Source organism: Anabrus simplex, chromosome 5 (assembly GCF_040414725.1).
Source record: "Anabrus simplex isolate iqAnaSimp1 chromosome 5, ASM4041472v1, whole genome shotgun sequence".
NCBI lineage: Eukaryota > Metazoa > Arthropoda > Insecta > Orthoptera > Tettigoniidae > Anabrus > Anabrus simplex.
The window spans coordinates 18,847,506-18,860,059 of NC_090269.1; positions in this window are offsets into that span (position 1 = coordinate 18,847,506).

A 12,554-nucleotide genomic window follows, 5' to 3' on the forward strand; every position below is an offset into this window, starting at 1 on the left:
CCAACCAATCCAAAGCTACCATTCATATCGACTTATATCAGCAGAGTGTGATCTGGAAACCTAGTTGTCAACTCTAATATTTACATTCACCCTGTGGTTAACCTATCTCGCTCAGCGTGTATGGTATTTGGTACGGTTCATGATCTTTTGTATTTTTCTTCAGTTATTAGTGTTTTTCATATTAATCTTTATCTCTCTAGTATAGTACAGTGTCACGTAGTTTACAGTTTAGCATAACATAAGTTAGTACAATACAGGTTTAATAGTTCAGTGTATAAAAATAGCTTTAGTTTTAGTTACGTTCGTATATTGGTTAGTGCACTTAGTTTGCGCATGTTTAGCATGTCTCAGTGTAATTTGGGAAAGAAAAGTGGCTAGAAAGTGACTCTGAGATCAGTGGAGTGTTCTCTTTGTAGGCTATAACCCCCTTCCTGTGCCAGCCATTAGCGGTGAATGATGTGGTATTTCCTCATTCTCTTTTATTCTTAATAATGTATTCTCTTTTTAGTGTCGATGTTCTGGATCTGCCCGCTCACATATTGATGGTAATCTGCCCCAGTCGCTATCTTCCCATGTTAGATAATTCCTACATCTTAATTCTCCATGTTGACAGCCAAGTCTAGATCAGTAATCTTGTAGGTTTCTCCCTCGGATGGTAGTTGAAACATCCTGGCGAAGATTGGCGAACACGTTGCGGTCCTCTTGTCTCTTGATAAGGTGAATGCTGAAACTAACACAAAATTTTATTCTGTGTTTCCACACTCAACTACGTTGAATTTATTGAAGAACAGTACAAAACGTAGCTCTCGAAAATCTGCGTTACTCGACGACTACCAGAATGTCAAGTGTCATAGAATCAGAATATAAGAGTTTCAGAGTGTCGTAGAACAGAATGTAAGAGTATCAGAGTATCAGATTGTCGTAGAATGAGAATGTAAAAGAGCGTTTGTTCGTAAAACGTGGGTATTTAAGCATTTACCAGGTGGATGTGTCACAATGTCGTCTCGTAATTGGACGTCGTACTTGCACCTGCTAGGTTACTATAATTCTAGATCTCACACTCTTCAGAATATTCCACACGTGCTGTTAATTAGCCTGGCCTTGAAATTTCAAGTAGGTCACATGACACAGCTGACTGATAAATTGAAAAATCTGTAAAAACCAGTTCTATGCATGCGAACACGACTGTGTAAGACTGAACTTGAAATATATCTCCCTTTACAAAAGGAATGATAGCCTCTTATTTCCACACACAATAAAATGTTCGTTGTAGGCCAAATTTGAAGGGGACATAGTAGATGTTGTAATCAAATCACTCAAGTGGAAAGACAGAGCTGCTGCTTCTAGCAGGGATGAGATGACATGCTACATATCTAAAATATCCCTGCAAGCGAGTTTATGATGTCTTCTCTGGAGAAAAAACTTAGCAAAAATTTTTAGTCACCACATCCTCCACATCTTTCAACCTGAGATTATTTCATGCAAGGATACTTGAAGAACAATGTGTATGAAACAAATCCACACACAATACAGGAACTGAAAGATATCAGCCATGAAATCACTACCATCAATACCAAGGTGTTGTACCTAAACATAATCAAATGTGCATAGTGGTGCACATTAATGCTGCAGGGGACCACGCCCAATATCTTCTATAAATGGTGAATTTTCAGTACTTCACTTCTGTATTCTTCTTCTTCTGTAATTACACTGAACTGGCCCGGGCTATTTTATTGTGTGCCATCCTGTATTTTAATAGTTTTTTATTAGCATAATGATGCTGTCTCCAGATTAAAATAGACATTTGTTTCTTATTCTCCTTCAAATGTATTATTGTATTATCATTTATTAAAGTAGTTATACCATAATGTATGAGAGATCGTCTGTCCCAATATCTCAAGAAGGTGATTTACTTTAAATAAAATAATGTAAAATATGTTTTTCATGTATTGAAAAATCCTTGTAACTTGTTTTTCTGCAGAGTACAAGAAGCAGACGAAACATAACAGTGACTGTCATGAGAGTAAGCGATAATCTTACCTGAGTGACACTTGAGTGTGTGTATTGAAAGCACTGATGCATAGAATTTGATCTCTTAATAAGGAATCAGTGCTTTTTTGTTCTTCCATTTTTGGTAACTGATTAGGTTGACAAATACCTTTAACCCTTAACGACTGTCATGACACATTTGGTTACAGTACAACTGGCATTGTGAGGATCCTGGGACTGCACAGATTTGAAACTACACATTTTCCAGTTTCTAAAATGTAATGTTGCATGGTCATTGCTCGGTTTGTTATCATATAATTTGTATAAAAATTTTAATGAAATATTTAAAATGTTTTAAAACAGGCCTGTTGAGGTCACAAGCTGACTGACAGCTGTGTGTGCATGAGAAATAGTTGTTACACACGCTAGTCTGGGACGTTATTAGATAGCTCAAGCCTGAAGGGGTGTATATTACATGTTCATAGCTATGGTACTCTATGCAATACATGTATATAATTTATTCTTTCATTATAAGAACATATTAAATGTGTTCAATACAGTGTTCGTGTAAAATGCACGAAACACCATGCTTTGTAATCACCCTGTACTAAGAAAATAAGTAATTATTTTAATGGTTGCCATAAAGTACAAAATAAAAATTATGAAGCAGAATAATGCTGAATACTATGCAGCTTGTACATCGCTTCTGCAGCAAAACAACATGTTTTTATAAATTTAAACAAGGGAAAATAGGCTTGGATTAAAGTAGTATCTCAAATAACCATGTTGATACAAAAGTACACACACACTAACAAATTACTGTGTCAATCCTTATGCCACAGTCCACATAGCTATATGTTTCAACTATTGCTTGTAGACCAAACCAGGTAACTGGAGCCTGTCATTGATAGCCGTGCACAGCCCAAATACAAGCAGACTGAGGGGAAGAGACTTGTATCCGTGTAGACAGGTATTTCTAGCACAGGCATTGCGCTGACGGTGGGCAAGTTTTGACACCCTTGTTTTAAAGTATTCTTTTTCTAATGTATACATAAAGTATTTCATAAATATGTAAATTAATTTGTGAACTGTATTTTTTTAAATTCTTAAATCTCATATTCACAATGTGATTAAAGGGTCTTAAAATGAACTTAATTTTGTCAAAAAATGTAATTCAGTGAAAACATACAAAGCTTACAGGTTGTCTGCTTTGTAAAGATCATGGTTATCTGAGTTGTCAGATCAGAGGCAAACAAGATAAAAAGACAAAGAAAAGAAAATTGGGGCAAATATTCATTTATAGAAAAGGGAGTTAGGGATTGGAATACCTTACCAAAGGAGAAAAGGCTAGGAAAAAAACAAATTGGGAATCTGCCACCTGGGCAACTGCCCCTAAATGCAAATCAGTAGTGATTGATGTTCAATAAATTTCCAAATTCTTTGTAATCATTTAAGAAAAGGCTAGGAAAACAACAGATAGGGAATCTGTCACCTGGGTGACTGCCCTAAATGCACATCAGTAATGATTGATTGATTGATTGATTGATTGATTGATTGATTGATTGATTGATTGATTGATTGATTGACGACAAGTCCTATGGTACAACACCTACCAAGTGACATTTACTCAGCCCAAAGGTCTGCAGATTACAAGGTGTGTGTGGGCAACGCAGTGGGTCATTTCAGCTGTTATTCTTGGACCAGATAGCACCTATTATTCTCAGTTAGGCTCATTGGACCTTGAATCAGCCCTAAGGCCCAGGTAAAAATACCTGTCCTGGCCAAGAACCAAATCTGGGGCATTCTGGTAAAAGGCAGGCTTGCTACTCCTAGATATAGGGAAGGTTGCACATATTTTATGATTCATTGCATTTTGGAAAAGGTCTCAACCTGTGCCATCAATAGTAAGTAGTGACCATTTACATCACCCTTATTTGACTTGGCACCATGGTACCATATCTGTAGGCCCAAAATACATTTGTTATGTTACTGTCCCTGAGATCAGTTCAGTTTGAGTTGGATTTTACATGAGCCTTCTGCAGTTTATTATTTGGCCTAACTATTAATGATGAATAAAAAAAGAAAGGTGCCTCAAATTAGACAAGTAGTGTAACTGGCGTTATGAGGTCACCGGACTACAAATTTTCTATAACCTGTTCTGGAAAGCACATCCAAATATTATCACGACAGCTCTTAACGCCACATTGAACAACTAGAAGGTACTGGGCAGGACATGATCACTGGGCATTAGGAATAACACAGAACAATAAAATAAAAACTTGTGGAGTCCCAGGGACCGCACAAGGCCTGTTATGGGTAAAGTAGGAGCCAAATCTTAAACTGACAACTTACTGTTGTTATTGTTATGAGATGTATAACAAAACAAATGTTTAGCCCCAGAAAGAAAAGATTAATGGATCATATGAAAAGGCATTTGAGGTTGCCTCATTCAATGAAATTCTTACAGAGTTTACATCTGTCATTCATCCAGTATTATCAAATAAGATTCAGTATAGTATTTAGAATAAGAATTTCAAGTACAAGATTATAACTCACTCTCTTCCCTCTGTAGAAAAATTCTTGTCCTAAGTGTCTTCCATCGCACTTCTGTATATAAAATAATCCTAGTCACTGTGCACTTAAGAACATCTTAGATACCTTTAAGTCTAAACCAGTAATACAGATGTTCACCAAATGCAGTCAAGGTTGATAGCTGTTAGTAATAGAAATCAAGCACATACTAAAAGCAGTGTGTAAATTGTTATTGTTTATCTGGTGTGTAAGAGTGAGAAGTTATTTTTAGCCTATTCAGATGGATTATTAGTACACAGTTTGCTTTAGTAAGTGCTTGATCCTTGTGCTTCAGTTGGCTACTGCCCCCAGTCCACATCACAGTTGTAGCTTTTAATTATACACATTAATAATAGTAACACATTGAAGAGAAAAATCTTAAAGGTACAGTATATTGTGCAATTGTTTCAACTTGTGATAGATTTGTATGTTGTGGTGTTTTGTGGTTCCTTTTTAGGAAATATTCTTCAACAAATAATATTACCAAAGGTTTTATTTTCTTCCTAATCTCTCTTTAAGGGAGGGCTGTGTACTTTTACTATGAATGTACAATGTTTTAAAAAATGTATCTTGAGTTATGGCTGTACTCTTTTTTTGTGCAATTTAGCATTTGCATTTCAAATGTAAGGGTTTTTTATAATTTTTATAATTAAATCAAATATTTATTACTTTATTACTGTTTAAGTTGGAAGGTATTGTTACATGCAGTGTGTAACTCTTGGTTAAACAATAAAGGAACCAGACTGATTTGCCAGATTTTTATTTATGTGGTTTTATAGTTATCATCATTATGTACTAAAGACAAAGCCTTGTTCCTGCTCTCTTCTCCGTTTCCTCAAAGTATGATTTTCTGGTGCTTCCTCTGCCTCTCGTTCCCAGCAATTTTCCTTCAAAAATATTTGTGAGAAACTTACTGTGTCTCAGCAAATGGCGTACAAGTTCGGTTTCCTATCACTGTAACAGGCCAGCTCATTCTGGTGATCCTCCTCCATATCCACATCTTCAGTGCCTCTATCGAGCTGTCTCCTTTTGCACAACTGTTCAGCTTTCCTATACAGTCACAAACGAAAAACTTAGCAGAAGCTTTTCTTGTCTCAGTGCCCATGTGCCTGTTATAGCACGTCTCTACCATATGTTGGAATAAGTACCACTCGTGCACACTTTTGCCTTATTTCTACTAATACACAGAGGGATAAGAAGTTGAATTCTTCCTTGAATTATTGCCTGCATGATGTACTGTGTATATTTATGTGTAATTAGTTGTGATTTTTTTATGTGATGGAATATAAATTCAAGTTTGAATTCAGTTCAGTAAGTTTTAATCACTACAGGAAACACTTCATTACACTTTCAATGCATAAAGATAGTTGATTTCTTTTACAAGCATTAAAGGTAAATTACATAATTAATTAGTTAATTTTGTTAATATGTATAAATAATAATACCATGCACTCATAACTTAAATACATCATTTGAGTTAAATATTTATTACTATCGCTGTCCATAATCAACGGTGATGCTCCCTCCATAAGTGCAGTTGCTGAGGAAAGACCACATGGGCAGCATTGAGGTGATGAATTGGATAGCAGACTTATTATTATTATTATTATTATTATTAAAATGTCATCATTCTATATGGGAATGGGAAGACTGTTTTTATTAACAGAAAAATAGGACTTGAATTCCCATAAACTTTGATGTTTGGTTTTTAAGTACGTATACCTGTATGTTCATTTTTGTTGCAATTGAAGTGATTTGTGCACTTTACCTAGGTATTATCAGTAATATCTAGCTGAATATAATCGTGATGAATCAAATGTTCTACATAAATACAGTTTTTTCTTTTACATTCAATGGATCTAGCTCCTATATTGGAATGTCACCAGCTATGTCTGATACGCTGCAGGAACATCTGCACCATTTAATATCCAAGTCAGCGTGCACCAGGGATCGGCTTTGTCTCCACATTTATTCACTCTATGCTTGGACACCATCACTGTAAAGTTGCAGACATCACATCCTTGTAATCTTGTTTATGCTGATTACATCATGGTCTCCTGCGAATCTCGGCAAGAATTGCAACAGCTAGTCCAACAGTGGAAAAGTCACTTGGATGAATATGGACTGTGACTTAACGTCAGGAAAATTGAATACTTGGAGTGTGGAGAGCAATGAAATGGGTCTATCAACATAGACGGTGTTGATCTTCCTAAAACGAATCAGTTTAAACATTTGGGATCGGTCAGTGTTTCAGATTGTGATACACTGTCAGATACAAGGAATAGAGTAAACACAGCCTGGATAAAGCACCAAGTTACGGGAGTCCTTTTTGACCAGAAAAGCTAGTTGTACTTAAAATCAAAGATTTATAGAACGTTCGTTCATCCTGTAGCACTACACGGGGGGGGGAATGCTGGCCAGTCACAAAAAGACAGGAACAACATCTCCATGTCATGGAAATGAGGATGCTTCGATGGCCTCTAGGAACTCAGTAAATAAGACCACATAACGAACCAGGATGTCAGAGCAGTGTTTGGAGTGGCTCCAATATTACTGACAAGATGCGGGAGACTCGTCTAAGATGGTATGGTCACGTACAGTGCAGCAGTTGCGTAGGTGGCACTAGATTTGAATCCCAAGAGCCATCAACCATGGGGATGGCCAAAGAAGATATGACTTGACACACCACAGGGAATCAACATCTTTAACACCACAGGAGGATGTGCTTGGTGGGCATTACTCCAGTTGATGCCAAGGATCAGAAGCAATGGAAAGCGAAGTGCAGAAAAGTGGACCCTACAATTATGCAGAATGAATGCTAGGGAGAAGAATGTTCAATTTTTAGTTGAATTGGACTATGCATTAGTACGAGGGCAAGTCAATAAGTATCTGCAATTTTGCACTAATTGTCTTTAGGTTGGCTCTATGGCGTTGTGTGCTCACCAGCCACTAGATGGCACAGTTGTCTACGTCAGTGGTACCGTTTTAGCATTATCAGATCAGAACAGCGTGCGCTGTTGCGACGTAAAGATGGCCACGCCTTTCTCTGCTTGCACCAAAGAAGAACAGTGTTCCATAATCCGTTTTTTGTGGTCTCCATTTTTTCCAGGAGCGGAAATTCATAGAAGACTTTCAGCACAATACGGGGACAATGTTTTGCCACAGCAGATGCTTCTATTCCATGCTCTGATGTTTTCTCTCTGGTTCAAAGTGGTGAATGCATGTTTCATCTCTAGTGACGATCCATTTCAGAAACGTTTCACCTTCGTTTGCATGGCAGTCCAGTAGGTGCTGACAGATTCTCACACAATTGCACTTATGTTCTTCATAGAGTTGTTTTGGAATTCATCTCGAACAGACTTTGTGAAAGTTAAGCCTGTTATTCAGGATCATATCACGCACTTGTTCAATATTGGCATCAGTTATGGCTGCAGATGGATGCCCGGATCTTTCCTCATCCTTTATGCTCGTGTGACCCCTTTTGAACTGTTCAATTTACTGATAAACACTTCACTGTGGCAAAACATTGTCGCTGTATTGTGCTGAAAGTCTCCTATGAATTTCCGCTCTTGGTACACCCTCAGACAACAAAAAAAAAAAAAAAAAAAAAAGGATAAGGAGCGCTGTTCTTCCTTGGTGCAAACAAAGAGTGGCTCGGCCATCTTTACATCGCAACAGCGCTAGCTGTACTGATCTGATAATGCTGAAACCTACCACTTGCGTAGACAAAGGTGTCATCTAGCGGCTGGTGAGCTAACAACGCCATACAGTCAACCTAACGACAATTAGAGCAAAATTGCAGATTATTACTGACTTGCCTACGTATAAATGAAATCATAAAATAATAAGAATTTTATGAGTTTGTTAGTCAATACATAACCAACAAGAAATGTATTACTTGTAAGACCCATTAAAAATCATTCTTGTTTGCCTTCATCTGATGCGTGGGCATAATAACTATGAGCCATTAAAGTCTCCATCTTTAGACTTCAACGTTGTGTTGTTGAGTCATGTGTACAACTTCAGTCGCACCCATATCATTTCAATGGGATTGAGCTCACAATGATGTGGGGTTAAACAAAGCACAGTACGACCCACACTCTTTGTGCCATTTCTTCCAATTTATAAATATTTTTCCCTCTCAACTTGTGCTTTTTAATCATCCTGTCCTCAAAAAGGAATGCATTTCTGCGTAAGTCATCATATCATGTGCCCCACAAGCCAACTTTGGACTGCAAGTGGCACGACGTACTATCTGAAGCAATAACTGCTCCTTTTGGCGTATTACACTCTAGCTGTTCCAAAAAGAAGCATTTTTCATGCACATCTGCAGTCATTTCATCATGGGCGTTGGCAGTGTTCTTTCTGCACAGGAAAGGCAAAGCAGCACTTACACTTCTCACATGAAAACTGAAGATATGTCAAGATGGCCCCTCAATGATTGTTGATGCCTGGAAAGCAGGAACAAGCTCGCTGAGGGCTGAGAAGAAATGGATGTAGAAGATCAGGGATTGATTAGGAGAGAGCCTTCACTGACCTGTCATTGTTAACCCATTCTGGTCTGGGCCTGAATATCCCTAACAAAGGTTCTGGACTGGGCATTTTTAAGGGTTTAGAAAAAATATCTCCCTGTACCTATAGGAGATATTTACACAATTCTTTCTTCTTTTTGGTTGTCTGAGATAATTATAGTAATGAAAAAATGTTGTTTGTTTCACATCAGCTAGCACTTGAGATTTTAAAATTCTTTATATATTATAACACATCTAGCAAATTTTAAAAATATGACGGTCTACTAAGTAAGTAATAGCCAGTATTGTATTGTATTTATTAGTGAACAAAACAGGCGTTCAGCCCCGAATACATGTTCACAATAATAATAATAAATAACTAATAAGATTAATAAGCATAGTCCAACCTGAGCCACCCCTCTCCACTATATACTAAATAACATAAAATGAAATGAACAATACCGTCCCGGTTTTATACCAGAACCAACTCCATCTACATCAATTCACAACAGCCTGGTCAATGTTTACATTCTACTGCTGGTGTTACAACTTCCTGCTTGTTATCACTCTCACGTACGCAACCTTCTTACTTCAGCATTTTCATCACCTCTATTGTTCCCTGACCTACTCCAGCATAAGCTGCAATAGCAGCATTACCAGGTTGCATTCCAAACCAGCCATATTCCGTCATTGCATTCCAATCCATCATACCACAGCTTTTACCAATCCGCATTAACATTGCTTCCTTTCAATTTATTCCGCCATAACCCTCCATAATAAAATTTACCTCTCCATCTCCCAACAGTTTCGGCAATGAATAACAAATACCAATCACGCATATACTAACACCTCTCCAACCTCATATTTCTTCCTCCTCTCCATACAAACAAACCAAAATTTACACATTGATAGTAACTCACCTCTTTCCAGCTCACCACTTCTCCCCACCACATTCCAACTATATGACACCTCCTAAATCATAACACATAACACCTCATAAATTAATCATAAATCATATATTAATCATAAATTAATCATAAATTAATCATAAATACTAAGCCTTCAATACTTCCAACACCACACTTCAGCATACCAGCTCTACTCCTTCCACAAATACACTCACCTTCTGCCATCCACCATCTTATACCACCACTTCTCCAACACCACATTTCAACCCTATAACATATCATAACTTACTCAATTTACCATACACTCATACTCATCCTATTACCCATCATAATTACCTACTGAAAACTCCATCTTCTACCAAACCAAAATTTACAAATAGCCAAGTTACATTACTACATCTCCATACCTTTCCAACACCACATTTCAACATATACCACCTCTACTTCCAACACCACATTTCAGCCCTAACACACACTCGTCTGCCATCACTCAGCATTTATACCAGACACCAATACAATACAAAATGATAATAAACTCACCTCTTTCCAGCTCCAAAAATTAAATAGCCATACCAGACACCAATACATTAATACCACCTCCCAACTCCCACGAAATCAGCCGTAAATAAACCATCTCAATACCAAACCGTACATAATACCAAACCATACATCACCTAATCATAAATACTAAGCCTTCAATACCTCCAACACCACATCTCAGCAGTACAACACCAACTCCACATTATATACCACCTCTACTTACATCACCACTTCTCCCACACCACATTCCAACGATATAACACTTATCCAACACCACATTTACCACCACTCCTCCAGCTCCAAATATCAACAAACTGCCATCCACCATCTTATACCACCACTTCTCCAACACCACATTTCAACCCTATAACATATCATAACTTATATACCACTTCTCCATCACAACATTTCAGCCTCCACGCCCTTAATTACTTACTTACTCGCTATATTATTGTTTTTTACTTCTTGTAACAAAACCCTCATTACTTTTCATAGCTCTCAACATATCCGTATAGCTTCTATCTCTCCCTGCGCTCCTACTCAGATTCCGCACGAGGTACTCACGGGTTAACTCTGACCTTACTTTTATACCCTGATCTTGCCTAACTACACCACTACACTCAGCTCTCTCAGCTTCTTGTTGCTCACTCTCCTTTCCCCCATCACCCCTTTGTTCTTCAGCCTCTCTCCTGCACTGTCCGTCCACTGCTCTTTCCTTGCCGTTGTTCATACTTCCACTTAGCACCTCGCTCTGTCTCTCTTGACACTTTTCAGTAATACTTCCTATAATTACACTTCTACCCTCGTTATCTTTCACTTGCCTATTATCTTCCACTCGTTTGTCATCCCCGTTATTCACTACACTTCTCTTAGCCTCCTCATCTTGTTTCATCCTCCGTTCTAGGTCCATCAGTCTATTCACCGACCATATTCTCCTCCATCTGTTGCCTGTCACCACTAATTCCTGTCCTCTGATGACTGCATTCAACCCTTGCTGCCTAGCTCGTATCATGTGTTTTTTAAGGGTTCTTTCATTCCTCCACGCTTCAGCTCCCATGTCTCTCCTTATCCATATTTTTTCCCTTTGCACGTTACCTGCATTACGCACCACTGTATCAGCCATCAATGTAGAAAATAATTGCATTTTGATAGGCCTATTACCTCTAAATCTTCCCACTCTTGTCACATCATCAATGTCCACTTCACTGAAATTTATTTTCATTTTACCCTGAATTATGTCCACTACTTTATAAATTATACTCGTCTTATCTTCCTTCTTACCCTCTTGCACTCCATATATAAATAAGCATTTATTTCTGCGACTTCGGGTGTTAACAACTACGTCGGCTTTCAGTTTCGATATCTCCTCTTCCAATCTCCCTATCTCCTCTCTTAATGCTGAAATTTCTTCACCATTTCTTCTCACCTGTGAAGCTGTGTCTTCTACCTTTTCCTGAAACCACCCCTTCATTTTTTCAAACTCCCTCGTTTGTTCCTTGATCATGTTCTTGATTTGTTCGAAGGGACATGTCTCTGCTACCACCTCTTTTACGATTTTTCTGATTGTTTCCATGTCCTCCCAGCTCATATTTCCTCTGGAAGGCGGACCTGGGTTCAGTTCTACTCCCCCGATCCAAAGCAATATCAAAATCACCGCTGCAGAAAGTATAAAGTATCCTATTTTATCCAGTTCTATTCTACATCTTCTTGTCTTCACTTCTTCTTTCTTCTTCCTTCCCTCCCAACCACCTATGCTCGCCCTGTACTGCTCTGTACCAATCATTGCCTGTAAGCACCTCGCTGACTTCCAACACTCCGCACTTACACTACCTTCTCCCACTCCAGGGACCCTCCACTCCGTACGTCTGCACTCGCCGGTGGCTCTAGGTGAACTGGGGTAATAGCCAGTAGATTCAGCAAAACGATGATGAGTGTTCTGCTTTGCACTGCCAGTTCTGGGGCAATAGTAATTTCCGGGGAGTTTATGGAAGTAGAAATTGTGAAGATGGTATTGAGATATTGGTGGCGATTAAGG